This window comes from Nomia melanderi, chromosome 11 (genome assembly GCF_051020985.1).
Source record: "Nomia melanderi isolate GNS246 chromosome 11, iyNomMela1, whole genome shotgun sequence".
In the NCBI taxonomy this organism is placed as follows: Eukaryota; Metazoa; Arthropoda; class Insecta; order Hymenoptera; family Halictidae; genus Nomia; species Nomia melanderi.
The window spans coordinates 13,218,140-13,239,903 of NC_135009.1; the positions used below are offsets into that span (position 1 = coordinate 13,218,140).

Genomic DNA, 21,764 nt, shown 5'->3' on the forward strand with positions numbered 1-21,764 from the left:
TGTACAATCGACAAACCTATTTGTAAAAAATACGGTGAAAACGAATAAAATGTAAATTATATACTTCTGAATAAAAGAAACTATATTTGTATACCGTCAAATTGGCTATTATCTTCATTCTATATTAAAAAATATAAGTTGTGCTAAAGACCAGTCATTTAGTCGTTTCATTACTGTATTAATACTGTAATAATATTAAAAATCTGAAAGAATCAAATCTAACATAGATTGACTATAGATCGATAAAAATCAATTCATATGAGTCGCTCATAATGAAGTCGACTTTGATATTTTCCGATTTCAATTTTAATGGAACAAATGCTCTTTTTAGTTATTCAAGATTAAAACCAAATCAGTCAAAATTCCACCTATCATCCCCTAAATTCCACATCTTCACCCATTCCTCCATCGAGCAACATACTCTACGCAAACACTCCAATTAATTCCGCTCGATGAACGACTCTCGCGGAAACAATACCCTAAAAACATATAATAAAGAACGCAACGATCCCAACTACTCCAACGCAAGATCCTCTCGACTCGAGCCGCGAGTATCCTGTTATACGATAAAGTCCCCATTCGCGTTCCGTAGAGCTCTTCAGAAAACCGTCGAAATTTATCTCGTACGCTCAGAAGGTACCATTACTCATCTTTTTCGAGCTCGCCGCCCGCGATACGCTTCATTCGCGGCGTCGTTGTGTAACGCGTTGCCGAGCAGATTGGCGAAACTTTACGAGGTCGTTACACATTCGACGGCAGGTCGGCTGAAAGCAAATCTTCGTTGCAGGAAAGAGGCCCGCGGTCGCTCGGAAACTCCCTGACGGGTCGACACCTTCATGAATGTCAATCGATAACTCGTCAGCGGCGGGTTACAGAAGCGGCGAAGGCCGGGGCGGCGTATCGGGACGATTCCGCGTGGGAACTCCGACGATTGACTTTCTTATTGGCTCGCGTTTCCCGCTGAAAGAACCGAGTGAATACCGAATCGCGAATATTACCGATCGACGACGGGAATATGCAACCCGCTTTCTGTCGGGGATGATTATTCGCCGTGCCTCGGGCTCATTGATACGCGTCCCGCTGCTGATAGATGTATGTACCGTCCTGTGCAACGAACCTGGCACTCGTGACGTCATAAGGGCGGAGCCAGGCTCCGGGAACTCCAACTGCGAGTCTGGAAACGGTTTTTCGCGCTCTGTGTCGCGCGATTTGAGTGGTGTGCGTGAACAGCTCAGCGAATCATATGATAAGACTGAAAATCTGTGAAAGTAAGGCGTGCACCTTTGAAACTGACCAATTAGAGGAGAGTGACAAGTTGGTTGCAACGGACGGTACTGTCCAGTGGTATTTTGTCACTCTTGTAAGTCTTCCGAAAAATTCTGCTTAATAGGATTAGGTAAATAACCCATTTCGCAGCTGCAAACTCTGTAAAATTCATTAGATTCTGCTAATAGTTCAATATACATAAGTAATGAGTTGGAATTAAGTTTGTATCCTTCGATTTTACTCTTGTCGAATCAGAGACTTCGTCTTTTATTAATCTTATGCTCGAATCAAGGACTTCTTCCTTGATTCACTCCCTATACTGCGATGATTGTATAATAAAAAAATTGTAAATTGCTTTAGAATTAAGCGTGCGGAAATACTCCATCATTTCAGACTCAAGAAAGAAGACAGCCGCCGTGGGATTATTTGTAAGTGCGAAACCGACAAATGCGTTTAAAATAAGATGTAGAGTTAGGAACGGAGGTCGATGGAATTGAATTTCCATCCACCTCCCAGGGTCTCATTCGCAGCAACCTCCACGTGGCAGACCTGGAAACTAGTAGCATCGCCGATGGAGTGCATTCCCATCGAGAATGCTGTTAGGCTAATCGGCTGCGAGATTGTATAAAATTGTATTAACACATCGTACACCGACCATATTTCAGCTGTTAAAAACCCGACTGTCGGTGATTATATTCATAGAATTTTAAACACGAAGCCGAAATTTCTAACTTACGTAAAAAAATAAGAATTTCGATTTAGTAACATTACTTTGGGTTTGTCTTATACATATCTAAAATGGTACATAAACGTTGGATTAGCAATTAAACGATAGACCAAAAAACCTGCATTATCGCGGAGCCGGTACGCAATATGTTGAAAAAGAAATCAAGGTTCCTATAATATCGTTGAGTGCAAACCGGCAAACAAGGAATTGTTTGTAATGTTGACATCAAGGAGGTCGCGAGTAAGGTGGGGATCTTCGACTATATAAGGACGATCTTGACAGCAGGGAGCTCAGTTCCTCGCGAACTCTGTAACTGGGAGGATCGGGGAGGACCAGGAGACCCTCATGAGGTCTCCTGGGCCTACCCTGGCCTACCCTGGCCTACCCTGGCCTACCCTGGCCTATCCTGGGGCTACCCTGGGGCTACCCTGGGTCTACCCTGGCCTACCCTGGGGCTACCTTTGGCTACCCTGGACCTCTCTGGTCTACCATGGGGCTACCTTTGGCTACCCTTGGCCTCTCTGGTCTACCATGGGGCTACCTTTGGCTACCCTGGACCTCTCTGGTCTACCATGGGCTACCCTCGGCTACCCTGGACCTCTCTGGGCTACCATGGCCTACCCTCGGCTACCCTGGACCTCTCTGGGCTACCATGGCCTACCATGGGCTACCTTTGGCTACCCTGGACCTCTCTGGTCTACCATGGGCTACCTTCTGCTACCATGGGCTACCATGGGCTACCTTTGGCTACCCTCGGCTACCCTCGGCTACCGTGGACCTCTCTGGTCTACCATGGGGCTACCTTTGGCTACCCTGGACCTCTCTGGTCTACCATGGGCTACCCTCGGCTACCCTGGACCTCTCTGGGCTACCATGGCCTACCATGGGCTACCTTTGGCTACCCTGGACCTCTCTGGTCTACCATGGGCTACCTTCTGCTACCATGGGCTACCATGGGCTACCTTTGGCTACCCTCGGCTACCCTCGGCTACCGTGGACCTCTCTGGGCTACCATGGGCTACCATGGGCTACCATGGGCTACCATGGGCTACCATGGGCTACCATGGGCTACCATGGGCTACCATGGGCTACCATGGGCTACCATGGGCTACCATGGCCTACCTTCGGCTACCCTCGACTACCCTGGGCTATCCTGGACCTCTCTGGGCATCAGTGGTCTACTCCTACCTTCACTCTGAGGCACTGGTGACCAGTACTGACTACCACCGATGAGTAGAGAGCAATGCCGATCCATGGTGGCCAATACTGATGAATGCCAATGGTCCTCGGCTCCTCCTATGCTACGTGCCGATTGCGAACAGCGATCGGTGAGTCGCATGCTCTTTCTTTTTAACTCCAGTCACCGATCATGTCGTAGGACGAATGGTCCGAAGCGACACCGGTGACTGGTAGTACCATTTTAGTAGTTTTTGATTTTGTGAGTGCAGTGACCTCGGATATGCCTCTCGAGGCATAACTGAGAGTAGTAGCATTTTTTGATTTATTTGTTAGATAGGATAGGGTTTTCTTGTACGTCGCGTTTAACGTTAACTGCAAATATTAGCAACAATGCTCTGAATTTTTATCGGATTACAACTAACGTAACTTAAGACGTAACACAACCTACAACATTGAATATTAAGATAATACGACTGAGAACTTAGTGGTACATTAATTGTATCAATAGGTTCGGTCTAGTTTTCGGTTCCTACAGTTCGACTAAGATACGATACATTGAAATGATTGATTATTCGCGTTAAAGTTCATTTAATCGGTGAAATATCACAGTAAATATCGTACAAGAAAACATTTCGCGACGGGTAGGTCTCTGAATCGAAGCAACTACTTGTAAAACATTCTTTCAATATTAGAAACAGCTGCTTCGACAAAGGGATCACCCGAGGATTTTTAAAAAGGTGTTAAAAGTTTAAAATAGATTCATTCTTACTGAAATTTTACTTAAACTCTGATTTTCCATTAAATTTCAATGTCTCTTATTCTTTTTTTGCACATTAAAGTATTGATATATTAGTAGTCCTATCATTTATAAAGTTAGAGAATTAAATTCTTAATTCTGAGTCAATTACAGTCACTATTAAGAACCAAAGAACATTAGTCCGTTAGAAAAATCAGAAACTAACATGATTTTATAGCTAGGATTTTCAGGATATTGTTTCCATGCTCGTTGCTCGATCTCTCTCACGTGCCCAGGTGCTACTTGATTGAGTGAGAGCAATGGGCATGATGAAATTGTTATTATTTAAATATGTGAGCGATGGGCAATGGCTAACGTATCGTTTCCGACGTATTATCCACTTGTGTGTGTGTGTGGTTAGGAAGTGGAAATGCGTCGGACTTTATAATATGATAAATACTCTTTATACGTATATATTCCAGTTACTGTAAATGAAATAAATAAATTGTTTGTGGAATATATACGCACTTTTCCTTATTCCCTTACTCAGTAGAGTATGAATATTAACATATTAGAATACTTTGATCGTCCATACGTTACCAAATGACATAAAGAGCAGTAGAATGATATCAATTTCAATGAATTATTCGTGTCAAGTAAAATATTTTCTCAAAGATCGTTAGCCATTGCCAGTCGATTTCAGGAATCGATAAACTAGAGTATGAATGTGGTTGTTAGCTAACGTCCCGGGACGTTCTCTCTAGACGTTAGGTTCTTTCGCACTCAGGTGCATCAGAGACAATCGTGGAGTGATGTGTGTTTGTGAGAATGAGTCTTTTGCTCCTTTTTTAAATATAGCTATAGGTAGGCAGGTAGCATACTCTCTGGAATGAATGTTAGATTTAAGTAGGCAGGGGCCGGTGCTGGCTGTCGTTTCTGCGCGACGGTCAGTTGCCGGGGGAACTTGGAAAATCAGTTCAAAGTTGATAGCAAAACGGAGCATGCCGTTTGCTGATCAATCTTGATCTCGACTTTTCAAGTTCCACATAGATACCGCGGTCGCGATCGGTGTCAGGCGCGATTAGGCGAAACGTTCGAAATTGCTCGATTGCACTGTCGAATGGTCGATGGCTGTTCCCGAGCCATTGGCCATTCGCTAGCGAGCAAGATCAGGGTTTCAGAAATGGCGGCCGGCCGAAGAAAAGAAGAGGCGTATGCCGAAGAGGCCCCGACAAAATGTCGCTCAAGAGGGCAACTATTAATGGCGCTCCATCTTAGCATGGAGATGGAGCGTCATTTTATGTTACTACTTTGTCACTGCACTCACTTTAGCTTCAGTAGAAATAGTAGTAGTAGTAGAAAAGTAGTTGTAGTTGAATCGGGCTGGCCATAGCCGCCCCAACGACCAGCAATGAGCATTTCGCGATTTTTAATTAGCGTTGCGAGACAGACAGTACGGTTTGGACTAGAGTTGCGAATGATATAATCGCGATTTTGACTAGAATTGATTCTTATACTTGTTTTTTGAAATTACTGTAAAGATAGCTTTGCGTATGACAAACACTGATCGCGTTTGATTTTAATACTATTAAATATAAAGCTCAATTACGTTAACTAGCACGCAGTTCTCTTGATTTTGATGTAGAGTTGCGATTAATTGAATAAACGCGTTTGATAGAATACACTTTATCAGATATAATTCTCATTGATTAAAGTAGCGTTGCGATACCGATCTTTCGCGTTCTTCTTAGTGTTGCGGCAATAATTTTTCGCGTTGCCTTAGAGTTGCGTTGTATTAAATGCTCAAAGATATGCTGGAACCATAAGAACCACAAAGCAGTTTGCATTACTGCGAACAGTGGTTCTTCGCAGCTGAAATAGCTGCGCATTATTGCCCGCAGCCGAATTGGTTGCCCCACGATCTTAAACGTAGAGTTGCGTACAATGAAACTGGTGCACGCGAGTTGTTTGTTTTATATTAAATAAATTAGAGTTGCGATAGATACTGAAACCCCCGCGTTTCAATTTTATGATATTTCTACAGTAGCGTTGCGATTAATTATACAGTTTTCGCGTTTCTTGTTGAAATCTTTGCATATCTTATTAATTAGCGTGGCGAACAATGATGCACCCTTCGCGTTTATTATTGAAATATTTTTATATTCCCTAAATTAGTGTTGCGAAAGAAATGGTCCACTCTCGCGACTTTTATAGCACATATAATATACAGAGTGGACAGCCCCATTTTTTAAGCATCCCTCCTTCTATTCTATTTCATGTAATTGAACAAAATTTACTATGTAATAAAGTATGCTTCTGCTTCAGAGAAATTTGGGTGGGATACAGGATGCAATTCTCAGGGGAAAATGGTATACGCTTTAATTTTAATTCTAATTTACTTTATTTAATCATTTCTGTTTCTGTTTGAGGGAATATTATAACTGCAATGGTAAGAAAAAATCTTATCCTTTTCCTTAGACTCCATTTCTTAAATTATATTCATTCGCTAATAGAATAAGACAGTTTCTGTTTCAGTTTCTTTGACTTATCCTACTCATTTGTTTCAGCTCTAATTCTAATCTATTTTTAATTTCATTTTAAACTAATGTCATTTTACCATCGACACATTATTAATGTATCCTTAATACAATTCTTATTTGTTTCAGCTCTAATTCTAATGTACTTTTAATCTAATTTCAGTCTAATCGTAATCTAATTTCATTTTAACATTCACACATTATTCATTTATTCGAAATACAATTTTCACTTAGTGTTACTGCAATTCATTTACAATTCCCTCGTAACCATTTTACAAATGTATGTTCTAATTCAGAATAGATTCAAGAAAGAAGACAGCTAAGGGATTAGTATTGTTAAAAGCGTTAAATATAAGTGCGTTAACAATAAGTGCGTTAACAATAAGTGCGTTAACAATAAGTGCGATAAAAATAAGTGCGTTAACAATAAGTGCGATAAAAATAAGTGCGATAAAAATAAGTGCGATAAAAATAAGTGCGTTCGAGATAAGATTTAGAATTAGAAACGGAGGTGGATGGAATTGAATTTCCATCCACCTCCCAGGGTCCCTCGCAGCAACCTCCACGTGGTAGACCTGGAAACTAGCAGCATCGTCGATAGAGTAGTTCCTATCGAGGATGGTGCTAGGCCAATGGCTGCGAAATTGTCTAAATATGTCGAGTAGTTATTCTTTAGATTCCTTCGCTTTCGCCTGTTTCTCATTTTACTCCGGTTCACTTTGCCATGCATGCAAGTGAATCGGCCGCGTGTCAGGTCAGTCAGGGCTACAGTGTTGTAACTCGATGCGACCGATTCAAAGGGTTATGATGGTGGGGTCCGGTTTGTACCCCGTGGGGAGGGATGCTAGTTGTCCTGTGCCCATCAAAGCCAGAATCGTCACGGAGATCCCAGCAATGGGTGAACGCTGGCGCCGGTGGAGATCATCCTCTGTCCTGGAGATGAGGAAGCATCGGACCTCAACACTGTAGTTCCGCCTGGGTTGCTCGCGGTTTGCTCGCGTCACCCTTCTTTTTAATCAGGGACTTCTTCTCTGATTTCTCTACTTGTCGAATCGAGGACTTCCTCCTCGATTCCCTCCCTCTGCTTTTGGCCCGATAATTGCTCGACATATATGCCACCGATATACAATTGTATAAATCTAAGCTAAGTTAGTGTTAAGCATGCGAAAGAAGACATCGATCATCCGCCGTGGGATTATTAGAATATGAAATGCGATAGATATAAGTGCGTTAAAGATAAGAGTTAGATTTAGAACGGGAGGTCGGTGGATTTGAATTGTCCACCCACCTCCCAGGGTCCCTCGCAGCAACCTCCACGCGGTGGACCTGGAAACTAGCAGCATCGCCGATAATGGTGGCCATCGAGGATGCTGCTAGGCTAATTGGCTGCGACACTGTATAAAATATGTCGAGTAGTTATTCTTTAGATTGATTAACTGATTCCGCCTGTTTCTCCATTTATTCCGATTCACTTAGCCATGTATGCAAGTGAATCGGCCGTGTTCAGGCCAGTCAGCGCTGCAGTGTCGTAAGTCGATGTGATCGATTCGAAAGGTCATGATGGTGGACTCAGGACTGGTACCATGTTACCGGTACGAGTCTGTGGGTACGGAAACTCTATATATAGTCCCGAGCCCATCGAAGCCATAATTGTCACGGAGATCCTCTCCTTTGTAATACGCTCTCGCCCTCAGGGCAGGGTGTTGGGGAGAAATGGGGGAACGCTGGCGCCGGCCGAGATCATCCTCTGATTGATTAGATGAGGGATCATCGGAACTCGGCACTGTAGTTCTGCCTGTCCTGACCACGGTTTGCTTCGCGGCACCGTGACTTTGCCTTTTTTAATCGGAGACTTCTTCTCTGATTTCTCATCTTCGAATCGAGAACTTCCTTCTTGATTCGCCCCTTTTGCTTCTTGCCCCGATAATTGCTCGACATATTCGCGAATGATGTACAGTTTCATAAGACTAAACTAAGTTAGAAGTATGATTGTATCCCCGATACAATCATACAAGTATAAAACATGCCGGGTAGTTACCGATTAGTTTAATTCGCTCGTTTCGCTTGTCTCTCTTTACTCCGATTCACTTGGCCATGCAAGTGATCGGCCGTCTGTCAAATCAGTCAGCTGCCTCGATAATTGCTCGGCATTCTGCGACTAAATTATAGTTCGATCTATTTGTTAAGGCTAATCTAAGTTAGAATTAAGCGTGCGAAAGAATACATCGATCATCCGCCGTGGGATACTTCATCGTTTCGCCGGGGGATTATTATAATATTAAGAGCGATAGATATAAGTGCGTTAAAAATAAGATTTAGGATTAGAACGGGAGGTCGGTGGAATTGAGTTTCCACCCACCCCCCAGGGTCCCTCGCAGCAACCTCCACGCGGTGGACCTGGAAACTAGCAGCATCGCCGATAACGTATTTCGTATCGAGGATGGTGCTAGGCTAATGGCTGCGACACTGTATAAAATATGTCGAGTAGTCATTCTTTAGAGTCATTCTCTTATTCCGCCTGTTTCTCCATTTATTCCGATTCACTTTGCCATGTATGCAAGTGATCGGCCGTCTGTCAAATCAGTCAGTTGCGCCGTGCTCGAGATCGATGTCCGAGTTGAAAGGTTACCGGTGGTGCGCACCGTAGGGCGATGGTGCTCGCGCCATCGTCCATCGCGGCAGTCAGTGTCGGAATCCTACTTCGAATTCGTATGAATTCGCAAGTTAATGGGAATCCGGCACTGGCCCGTGACCATCCTCTGATCCGTAGGCGAGGGCATCGTGATTCAGTGCAGTGGTTCTGACTGATTTGACAGCGGTTTGCTTCTTGTCTCGATAATTGCTCGGCATTCTGCGACTAAATTATAGTTCGAGCTATTTGTTAAGGCTAATCTAAGTTAAAATTAAGATTGCGAATGAAGACGTATCGTCCGCCGTGGGATACTTCGTCAGCTCAAGAAAGAAGACAGCCGCCGTGGGATTATAAATAAGTGTATCGATAAATGCGTTTAAAATAAGATTTAGAATTAGAACGGGGGGTCGATGATTGTAGAATTTAAGATATTCATTAAAGCTAAGGAAAGTTAGAATTAAGCGTGCGAAAGAAGACGTCGATCATCCGCCGTGGGATACTTCATCATTTCATCGTTCGATTATTATAATATTAAAAACGATAGATATTAAGTGCGTTATAGATAAGATTTAGAATTAGAACGGGAGGTCGGTGGAATTGAATTCTCCACCCACCTCCCAGGGTCTCTCGCAGCAACCTCCACGTGGTGGACCTGGAAACTAGCAGCATCGCCGATAGAGTAGTTCCTATCGAGGATACTGCTAGGCCAATGGCTGCGAAATGGTCTAAATATGTCGAGTAGTTATTCTTTAATTTGATTATGTGATCTTTAACTGATTTCGCTCGTTTCTCAGTTTACTCCGATTCACTCAGCCATGTATGCAAGTGAATCGGCCGCGTCAGATCAGTCAGCGCTGCAGTGTCGTAACTCGGTGCGACCGATTCGAAAGATTATGATGGTGGGTTCCGGTAGGTTCCCGTGGGGAGGGACACAAGTTGTCCTGTGCCCATCGAAGCCAGAATCGTCACGGAGATCCCAGCAATGGGTGAACGCTGGCGCCGGTGGAGATCATCCTCTGATCCGTAGATGAGGAAGCACCGGACCTCGACACTGCAGTTCTGCCTGCTCTGCTCGCGGTTTGCTCGCGTCACCCTGATTTTGCCTATTTTCAGTCAGAGACTTCTTCTCTGATTTCTCATGCTCGAATCAAGGGCTTCTTCCTTGATTCGCTCCTCTGTTTCTTGCTCCGATAATTCCTCGACATATCTGCGACCAATTTGTAGTTTCATAAGGCTAAGCTAAGGTAGAATTAAGATTGCGCCCCCTAATTGTCTCGCGTCATCTCATTCTCGAGTCGAGGACTTCTTCCTTGATTCATTCCCCTTACTGCGATGATTGTAGAATTTAAGGTATGCGTTGAAGCTAAGCTAAGTTAGAATTACGAAAGAAGACGTCGATCATCCACCGAGGGACACTTCATCGTTTCGAGCGATTATTATATTAAGAGCGATAGATATAAGTGCGTTAATTGTTCGTTGCGCCCAATGCTCGAATCAAGGACTTCTTCCTTGATTCGCTTCCTATGCGAATGATTCTATAATAAAATTTATGCGCTGCGACTGAACTGCGTTAGAATTAAGCGTGCGAAGGAAGACACTTCAGACTCAAGAAAGAAGTCAGCCGCCGTGGGATTATTTTTAAGTGCGAAACCGATAACTGCGTTTAAAATAAGCTTTAGAATTAGAACAGGAGGTCGGTGGAATTGAATTTCCACCCACCTCCCAGGGTCTCCCGCAGCAACCTCCACGTGGTGGACCTGGAAACTAGCAGCATCGCCGATATGGCGCTTATCGAGGATGCTGCCAGGCCAATGGCTGCGAATTGTGTAAAATATGCCGAGTAGTTATTCTTTAGCTTGATTCTCTGATTCCGCTTGTTTCCATGTATCCGGTTCACTTGGCCATGCTTGCAAGTGCATCGGGCCGTGTGACGCCAGTCAGTTCTGCAGTTCCGAGTCTCGGTGTTCTGACTCGAAGTAAGATCATGACGAACCACCGTGGACCGTATGGTGCTCGCGCCGACGGCTCATGGTACTGCTCTTCCTAAGATCCTACTTCTTCGTAAACCGCCCCTAGTCCTGTGGCTCTGCCACAGGGCCGGACGTTAAGAAGTTAATGGGAACCTAAGATGAGCATGTGTCCGTCCGCTGATCCGAAAGGGGCAGGGCACTGTTACTCGAGACTGTGGTTCTGACTGGTTGATCGCGGTTTGCTCGCGTCACCCTCCTTTTTAAATCAGAGACTTCTTCTCTGATTTCTCTAATCGTAGAATCAAGGACTTCCTCCTTGATTCGCACCCTTTGCTTCTTGGTCCGATAATTGCTCGGCATATCTGCGACCGATGCGTAGTTTCGCACTACGAACCTAAGTTAGAATTAAGACCGTATCCCCGATTTTGCTCTTGCTGAATCAGAGACTTCTTCTCTGATTCGTCTCACGCTTGAATCAAGGACTTCTTCCTTGCTTCACTCCCTGTACTGCGATGATTGCGTAATAAAAATAATGCGTTGCGACTGATCTGCGTTATAATTAAGCGTGGAAGACGTCTTAAGGAAGACGTCGATCTTCCTCCGTGGGAACCTCCATTACTTCAGACTCAAAAAAGAAGACACCCGCCGTGGGATTATTTTTAAGTGCGTTAGTAATAAGTGCGATAATAATGAATGCGTTTAATATTAAGGTTTAGAATAAGAACGGGAGGTCGGTGGAATTGAATTTCCATCCACCTCCCAGGGTCTCTTCGCAGCAACCTCCACGTGGTAGACCTGGAAACTAGCAGCATCGTCGATAGAGTAGTTCCTATCGAGGATGGTGCTAGGCCAATGGCTGCGAAATTGTCTAAATATGTCGAGTAGTTATTCTTTAGATTCATTCGCTTTCGCCTGTTTCTCGTTTTACTCCGGTTCACTTAGCCATGCATGCAAGTGAATCGGCCGCGTGTCAGGTCAGTCAGGGCTACAGTGTTGTAACTCGATGCGACCGATTCAAAGGGTTATGATGGTGGGGTCCGGTTTGTACCCCGTGGGGAGGGATGCTAGTTGTCCTGTGCCCATCAAAGCCAGAATCGTCACGGAGATCCCAGCAATGGGTGAACGCTGGCGCCGGTGGAGATCATCCTCTGTCCTGGAGATGAGGAAGCATCGGACCTCAACACTGTAGTTCCGCCTGGGTTGCTCGCGGTTTGCTCGCGTCACCCTTCTTTTTAATCAGGGACTTCTTCTCTGATTTCTCTAATTGTCGAATCGAGGACTTCCTCCTCGATTCTCTCCCTCTGCTTTTGGTCCGATAATTGCTCGACATATATGCCACCGATATACAATTGTATAAATCTAAGCTAAGTTAGTGTTAAGCATGCGAAAGAAGACATCGATCATCCGCCGTGGGATTATTAGAATATGACATGCGATAGATATAAGTGCGATAAAGATAAGATTTAGATTTAGAACGGGAGGTCGGTGGAATTGAATTTCCACCCACCTCCCAGGGTCTCCCGCAGCAACCTCCACGTGGTGGACCTGGAAACTAGCAGCATCGCCGATAGAGTAGTTCCTATCGAGGATACTGCTAGGCCAATGGCTGCGAAATGGTCTAAATATGTCGAGTAGTTATTCTTTAACTTGATTCTGTGATCTTTAACTGATTTCGCCCGTTTCTCAATTTACTCCGGTTCACTTAGCCATGAGTGCAAGTGAATCGGCCGCGTCAGATCAGTCAGCGCTGCAGTGTCGTAACTCGGTGCGACCGATTCGAAAGATTATGATGGTGGGTTCCGGTAGGTTCCCGTGGGGAGGGACACAAGTTGTCCTGTGCCCATCGAAGCCAGAATCGTCACGGAGATCCCAGCAATGGGTGAACGCTGGCGCCGGTGGAGATCATCCTCTGATCCGTAGATGAGGAAGCATCGGACCTCGACACTGCAGTTCTGCCTGCTCTGCTCGCGGTTTGCTCGCGTCACCCTGATTTTGCCTATTTTCAGTCAGAGACTTCTTCTCTGATTTCTCATGCTCGAATCAAGGGCTTCTTCCTTGATTCGCTCCTCTGTTTCTTGCTCCGATAATTCCTCGACATATCTGCGACCAATTTGTAGTTTCATAAGGCTAAGCTAAGGTAGAATTAAGATTGCGTCCCCTAATTGTCTCGCGTCATCTCATTCTCGAGTCGAGGACTTCTTCCTTGATTCATTCCCCTTACTGCGACGATTGTAGAATTTAAGGTATGCGTTGAAGCTAAGCTAAGTTAGAATTACGAAAGAAGACGTCGATCATCCACCGAGGGACACTTCATCGTTTCGAGCGATTATTATATTAAGAGCGTTAAATATAAGTGCGTTAACAATAAGTGTGTTAAATATAAGTGCGATAAAAATAAGCGCGTTAGAGATAAGATCTAGAATTGGAAAGGGAGGTCGGTGGAATTGAATCTTCCACCCACCTCCCAGGGTCTCCACTCGCAGCAACCTCCACGCGGTGAGACCTGGGCAACTAACATTATCCCGAGTAGAATACTCTCAGTGCAGGATGATGTTAGGCTAATTGGCTGCGATAATTTTATAGTTTAAACGTGAAATATGCAATCGTCGACAGTTCAGAATTAAAACAATATTTTCATTTTTCGTAGATGATGAGAGATGAGAGTGTTTAAATTGTGTCCTGTTTTGCATGTTCATTATTCCGATGCATAATTAAAATAAGCGGAAAGTCGCTAACTTTACGAGCTCGGGGCGACGAAAATTGTTAGTTGGTGCATTCACGTTGCAAGGTATGCACTTTACAGATTTGTGATTCAAAATTTCATGGGGAATAAAATAATTATATGAAATCACATGTAATACATATTAATAAATTTATTCCTGTTTGCTATATAATCGCTTATCATTGTATATTATTATATTACGATCTTATATCTTCTTGTCGAAAATCGACATAAACCTGTGTGTAACCCTAACATAAAATAGTGCTCATTAATGAGCAAATAAGGAGCATAGAACCTATCTCCGCCGATGGAACCATTGTTACAGATCCCAAAGAGGACGAGGTATCGGTGGCTGTAAGCGTTAATTGGGCGCATTCGTTCGGAAAGCAGGAAACAGGAGTAATAATACATAAAACCCGTAATTGCTCGTGGCGCGGAAAGGGGCCGGCGACGCGGGGTTGGTTTGTTATTGTGGCGCGGATCGTGGAATTAATTAGCGAACGAGCGACGCGTGTCAACGAGCGTTAATGGTTCCCAAATCCCTTCGTGAATATTCATTTTAAAGATGCCCCCGCGGTTAGATCTATCGAACGGAACACTACCGGTTGGCGTGCCTCGGGAATGACCTCATTTACATAAACGCGGACGATTTCTCTATTTTCCTTATAACATACAGCGAATCACAAAGCTACTTCATGGAGAATAATTAACATTTTAAACTGTTGTTTGTTAACAAAATCGTAGGCACTGCAATTCGCTTGAGATTACTTTATAAAAGCTGCTTGAATAATTAATTCGTTTCCCATTCAAAGGAAATCGTCTGATTCCATATCATCTAGCAAATAGAAAAATAAAGATCCTTTAAACAAACATTTGCACAATGTATTGCAAATGAAGCTTCTTTATCTAAACCTCATCTGTTAATCACAACGAATATTACTCCAGAAAATTGGAAAATCACATCGTAATCGAAGAATCGCCGATCTCCGAACCCCTGTAACTTTCTATAAAAATCTCACACAGAATTCTGTTATAACGCCATTTCATCCCACATTTTACTTCGTGCAACAGACGGAAAAGCGAAGATACTCTTTCCTTTTGAAAATTGTATTCCTTGCACTATAAGTGGCATTCTCGTTGTACGTCGGCCTGGTTCGCCGACGTCGCAAACGTAATTTGATCTTGAGCATCGAGGGACCGCGCGGCAATTGCCGCGGCCAAGCTGCTTTTATAATTGAGTTCGCGTCGCGGCGGTGTACCGGCTTAATTAAAAAAGCGGGCAAAAAAGAGGAATCTTGAGTCAGTTATACGGGTTATTGGATGATACAACGGGGAAACTGTTGCAAGGTAAACCGAGCGAGATTGTGGTTAGATAGAATGGCCGCTCCCGTTCCCTTCCCGATGGTTTTTGTTGAAATTCAGTTACCCAGAATTCCCCGTCATTCGATTCCCTTTAAATTCTACCGGCGCGAAGTTCACGTCTCTCTCTCACTCTCTCTCTCTCTCTCTCTCTCTCTCTCTCTCTCTCTCTCTCTCTCTCTTTTAGATTTCCCGCGACGTCTCGACGCTAATTTGGATTCAATAGTTCGGTACTTTTAATTTCGCGCTGTTCGTTTATCGCTCGGCTATTTCCACTGTTATCGTATTTTTAATATCCGCGGCGCGGAAGGGCCGTGAGCGAGAGCAGAAATGGAATGGAATTGTTCGTATGAAAAGTAGATGATGAAATTCGAATCGCGATAGCATGAATGGAATATTCTGCGCGGGATTCATGGGTCCGAGGGAAATCGCGGTATTATTCGTGTGTAGTTTCGATGGTAATTAGAATGTGGGTATTCCAGAAAATTCGTAATTCCAACTGTTGATGAATAGAAATTATTGCCCGGAGATATCGGGGTTTTTATTTCGACTGTGTTTTACTGGCTGCCGGGCTATAGACATTGTTCCCGTGTAATTTCGATGGTAATTAGCGCGGAGATTCCGGAGAATTCGTAATTTCAGCTGTTGACGAATAGATACGATTGCCCGGTTATTGAAGTTTTTTTTGTTTGACTTTGTTTCATCGGTTACTGAGAGGTGCAAGGTTCAGTAGACTGGTAATAAGGATAACAAGCGTAATCTCTATTGATTATCGCTTATCCGATTCCAGGGAATACCGGTTACCTACAGATTATCAATTATGAACCTCCAGGTATCGGGTAATAAGGATCGTTGATTAATTATTAACATATTATAACTGGATTTATGGGCTCATTCGTATAGATGTTGAGAATTGACGATACATATTCTTATAGTGGTATCAATCAGAATCGATGTAAACTTTTATCAAACGGCGCTTATAAAACTCAACCCTTAGCGCTCCAGATGGTTTTGTAATTTATCAGCAACTGCAACTAATTTTTATGGTATCTCTAGCGAAAATGAGAAATGCTATAACATTTCTTCGATCTTTTATTTTCGTTCTTAGTACAAAATTCGGAGGCGTGGAAAATCTAATAATTTAGGGTAGTTTCTTACAGAGTTCAAAGTGTTAACATTTTATTCAAAGTTTTCCATCCAGTTGGCAATGCTATGAACTAAATATAAACGCGTAAATCAGTGAAAGCGAAAATGTATACACGTGAAGACGCATTAGTTGTCGAGACTGTGATTAAATTTTGCGAACTGTTTTCTTATTTAAAATCACGTGCCTCAAAGAGTTAACCCTTAGCACTCCAGATGGTTTTGTAATCTATCAGCAACTGCAACTAATTTTTACTCCTAGCGAAAATGAAAAATGCTATAACATTCCTTCGATCTTTTATTTTCCTTCTCAGTAAAAAATTTCGATGCGTGGAAAATCTAATAATTTTAAGGTAGTTCCTTTTCATTAAAATATTTGATATTATAACTGGTGCGATATTGAAGCCTACAGAGTGCAAAGGGTTAATATCCAATCAGTCGATATGTTCCGTATCTGCAGTTAATTCGGTATATTTACAACACCGAATCAATAGAAGCAGATCTCAAAAAATGTCTATGAATATCTAGAACTGAAGACATGACAATAGTCAGAGGAATACCTCTCAGGAACGTGAATCAAAAAAGAGAAAATCCCGACAAATCGAAGCGTCCATGAATATATACAAAGGGAAACGTAAAATTCTGAAGAAATCGAAACATCCGCGAATGTTTGCGGAAGAAATAGAGAAGAATTCCGAAAAAAATCGAGACGTCTGCGCCCGGTGCGATCGTAATTATAGATACCGACAAACCGAATGAATCGCGGCGCCTGATTCCCACGTACGTGTATAAATCGCGATTTGATATTCCCCGTTGAAGGCCGGAAACGCATGCGAGAGCTCGTTTTGTAGATACGCGGGCGAACGCGCGGGGATCATTAAAGCGGAAGCTACTCACGTCAGAGAGGCGGTGGCGTTTACGAGCCCAGAGTAGGTATTTTACCCCGATATCGATTCGCGGGACCGGAAAAAGAAAACGTGGAAGAGAAGGTAAACGAGAATGGAGAAGAGAGAGAGAGAGAAAAAAGGAGAGGAAAGAGAGGAATTTAAAAGCCTTCCCCCGAGCTGTTATTCCTCTTCTTTTACGTTCCCCGTTTCTTTTCGCCGGCTTCCAACGGGCTCCGGCCGGAATTACGTACTCCGATGCTCGTTTTACGTACGATTTCATCGACGAATTGAAATCGCAGCTTTCTGCCTGGATTCCCGCCAAATTAGCCCGACCCTCTGTCTTCCGTCGAACCGATATTGCTGCTCGAATTCAAGTACAAATTGTAGTTGTATTATCTTTGGAGACGTTTCATGCGACGCTGTGACTCGCGTTTCGATTTTCGAGGTGTGAATCATTGCTCCATCGATGCTCGAAGGTTTTGGGGAACGGAAAATGTGTTTGAAGAGTTGTAAATGGCATTTGGAATTGATCATTGTGTGGAATATGGAAATATAATTCGAATCCGAGTGGAACGAGAGTATAATTCTATTGTATCGTAATGGAGGAATCACTTCGTTTCGAGATTCTCAGCTGAATCGCGTGATTTTTAGCTTGATTATCGAAGTGTGAATTACTCTTTTGTGCTTGTTCCAAGGTTTTGTGGTTTCCAGGAATGAAAATGGGTTTGCAGTTGAATTGCAAATGGATTTTGTGACTGTCGATTATGCGCGACATGCAAGAAGATATATCGCTGAAACGTTTTAGTAGTTCCGGTGATTCGTTCAAGGTATTCGCGAAGGTTTACTGAACGTACTCCGACATTGGGTAACGAAGCAAACAAATTAGTACAATTACGTGTAGCAAACGTTTGCGTGCAAATTAATTAGTTTAATTGTTGTTCGCGGGCGGAATACTTACACACACGTTCGTGATCCGGTGCATGTAAAATTTGTAACAGAACGACCTCCTTCTAATGAAATCCAATGGAATTTCATGAAAACCGTTTAATAACCATTTTGATTGTAAAGAATGGACCTCCGCGGACGTCGGTAATTTACTGATTACTAACTAAAACAATTAATGTAACGAAACATTCAAACCAACGATTAATTTTCCACAAGAACCAACTAAAGCTCTTCAGAATAAAATTTCTCCATCGAAATAATTCCCTATACAATTATCGACTAGCATAACTCAAACGCCCAGTACATTACACATCAAAAAATGAATATTGAAACAAATTCCTTATTCGACTATCGCTAAAACCTAAAAGTTTCTTACGTAATTAACAAATAATGGAAATCCTGTTCAATTACGAAGTCGCACAACTCAAACACTCAGTACACTACACATCAAAAAATGAATATTGAAACAGACAAATTCCTTACTCAACCATCAGACACTTCAAATCAAATACCTATAATATCCTACAACGAAAACCGAATGTTAAAACCGAGAAATTTCTTATGCAATTAACAAATAATGGAAATCCTGTTCAATAACCAAGTAGCACAACTCAAACACCCAGTACACTACACATCAAAGAATGAATATTGAAACAAATTCCTTCAACTACCGCTAAAACCTAAAAGTTTCTTACCTAATCAATTACCAAGTAGCACAACTCAAACACCCAATACATCACACATCAAAAAATGAATATTGAAACAATTTCCTTATTCAACTACCGCTAAAGCCTAAAAGTTTCTTACGTAATCAATTACCAAGTAGCACAACTCAAACACCCAGTACACTACACATCAGAGAATGAATATTGAAACGAATTCCTTCGACTACCGCTAAAACCTGAAAGTTTCTCACGTAATTAGCAAGTAATGGAAATCAAGCAGCCAGTGTACCGCGCAGCAAAAAACGAGTTTCAGAATAACGGACCTCGCGAGGGGAGGCATTGTTTGCCGTGTAAAATGCGTGAATAAACATGGCGCATCGCCGGGGCGAGCTGCCTTTCAGAGGGGGAGCGCGCCCGTAATTTCGCGATATCGTGTTCGAGGAAAAGGCGAGGGCTCCGCCGTGCATCTGAAATATTAATATGAATATGGACGCGCGCGTATTCCGTTTCAATTATTTCGCGGGTGACGGGATGCTCCTTGTTCCTGCGCGCGAGGGTCGGATCGGCGCTCCGCTTGTGCCGCTCCGTAAACAAGATCGATCGGCGCCGGAAGATTTTACAAGCGCCTCGTTCGCCGTTCCGCGCCGAGCGAATTATTCAGACCGTGTAAAAATACGTCACGGATGCACACGGAGAAATATCTTCCAGCGGCGCTTCATTCCCGCGAAGATCGACCCGAAAATTCCCCGAAGACGCCTCGCTCGTTTACTCGGGAGCCGTCTGTCGGTCCATTATTCAACGTTTCCACTTGTTCACGGCGATGAAACGGCGGCATTTGTTTCGCGTGAATGTTATTACGCGGTTGGCCCGAGTGCCTTTCCTCGGTTCTCTTTTTAACTTAACGCTCGTCCGACCGAATGGGGAGATCCACCGGTTTTCACTTAGCAACGAATCGCTGTTTATTTTCTTTGGAATTTTCTTTCGTTTCGCGAGTGTTGGATTGGGGTTATTTGCAGTTTGTTGAGTACCTCCTTTAGTACTCAACACTAGATCTACGGAACGCGTCAGTTTGACGGATATTGAATTTTTTAAATATTATTCAGCGATGATTTAAGGCGAATTTGTTTCGTGCGATTATGGCTGGTCCGAGTGCGGTTCTTTTTAACACAGCAACGAATCGCTTATTTTGTTTATATTTTTTTTTCTTATTCTAGTATGGGACTCAGTGGATATTGTTTTTACTAATCGATCAATTAACATTAGAAAATGAATGTCCAGCGTTATTGATTCATTTCATGTTCCCGTGACTTCGAATTCAATTATGCGCGAGCAGTCTTTGATCCATTTCCCTTTATCTCGTCCACTTACAAACGATATTCATCCGATACTCGTCAGATATTTGCCGCGGGCCGGCTGTTTTTCAATTTCACGGTGGACTGGACAGATGAAACCGCGCGATTCCAGATAAAATCGGGCCAGTCGTGTCGCTTCGATAGAGATTTTTCGATAGATACGTTCCGCCGCCTATACCGAAGGAAACAAATGACGCGGCAGTGATGGTTTAATTAAATTTTCCCACGTTGGATCGTCCCGAACTAAAGCTTCGCTCGATCAGGATCCACCGTTGGGTCCTGCATCCTCGCCGAACGCATTTGCGTAAAATAACATTCTTCGAAAACCCGAACTTCATTTGAATAAAAATGATTTCTCCCTCGAAACGGAATCACTTCGTTTGCGATCGTAAAATATGAAACGCTTTAAGTTGGACACTTAATAATCGTTTACAAAATTGCAAGTTTCGTTTATAATGTTCAAACAGCGAATGTTCCACATTAACGATTCTTGAATTTTATGCAACCCCGACTTATCAACAGACAGGTTCCCTCGACTCTTCGACAGCGTCATTTACGAATAATTAACTCTGAAAATTCTCTCAATGTTTGAACGTTTAATTCATTAGCCGGCGAAAGTTTGTTGCCGAGAGGATAGTGTGTGCTCCGTGTTCAGCGAGTTTCTAACTGTAACGCTCGCAGCGCGAGTCGTTGTTTTTGAATAAAATCGGTCCCCCTCGGAGGATCCCTTTGTTTTTGCGTTAAATCGAAACACATTGTTCGAAACAACGCGCGGCATAGTTTGGTACACTGGAGAACAGTACGCTCCGCGTGCAAACCGCTTCTAATGCTTCGCAAAACGACATCTCGCGTTAGACTGTTCCCTTTAAGAGCCGCTTGACTTTCAGTAAAAGCTCCTATTAATTACCCAGATGCGTAATTAATTCATGAAACTGGGCGTCGGCGAATTTCACTCGAAAAATCCAGACACCGTTCGCTGACGCGTTACCGTGTAAACATATTTTTCACTCCGCGCGTCTCCTCCAGAGATATTATTGATGCTGCGCGACGAACAAACACGTTTCGGTGCGAATTAACTTCTGTCTCCCGCGGAATCATTTTTTTCGCGAAATTTCCGGCGAATTTCGAGACCGGCTTGAACGTTTCCGCCGTGACGTTAATAGCTTCAGCGATCGGTGTTTCGGAATTGAAATGTACAACGAAAAATTCAATTATCCGCTGCAGCTTTGAAGCCCGTTTCCGACGATTCGTCATCGCGATCGCATGATTCACAGCGAACAAACGTTTACCCGCAATTCCAGGATACCGTGTACAATCCGCCAACAAAGCGACTAATCCTAATCGCACGACTGATTTACGCGAGCTGCAGATTTTACGCGTTCGCCGGAGACCATCGGTCTCGACGGAAAAACCGTTTAATAAAGCATTGTCGTCTGCATCTCATCACAATGTGCCTTTAACCCCATGAATACAATAATCAAATCTCCAAATAAAAATCGCCTCAAATTAACATTAGAACTACAGTTATAAACCATTCAAAAGTATTAACCCTTTGCACCCGGAAGTTTTTCATTAGAAATATTTTAACGTCTTCTGATGAGACAGAGAGGATATTTTGTGAAGCTAACTCGACGAGAAATCACA

At 43.2% G+C, this 21,764-nt stretch overlaps 1 protein-coding gene across 3 annotated transcripts in view; it reads right to left on the reverse strand.

The window, feature by feature from the left end:
• The window catches only part of Dh44-R1 (Diuretic hormone 44 receptor 1), a 106,807-nt gene that overhangs the window by 70,130 nt on the left and 14,913 nt on the right, over nt 1-21,764 (reverse strand). The window lies entirely within an intron of this gene.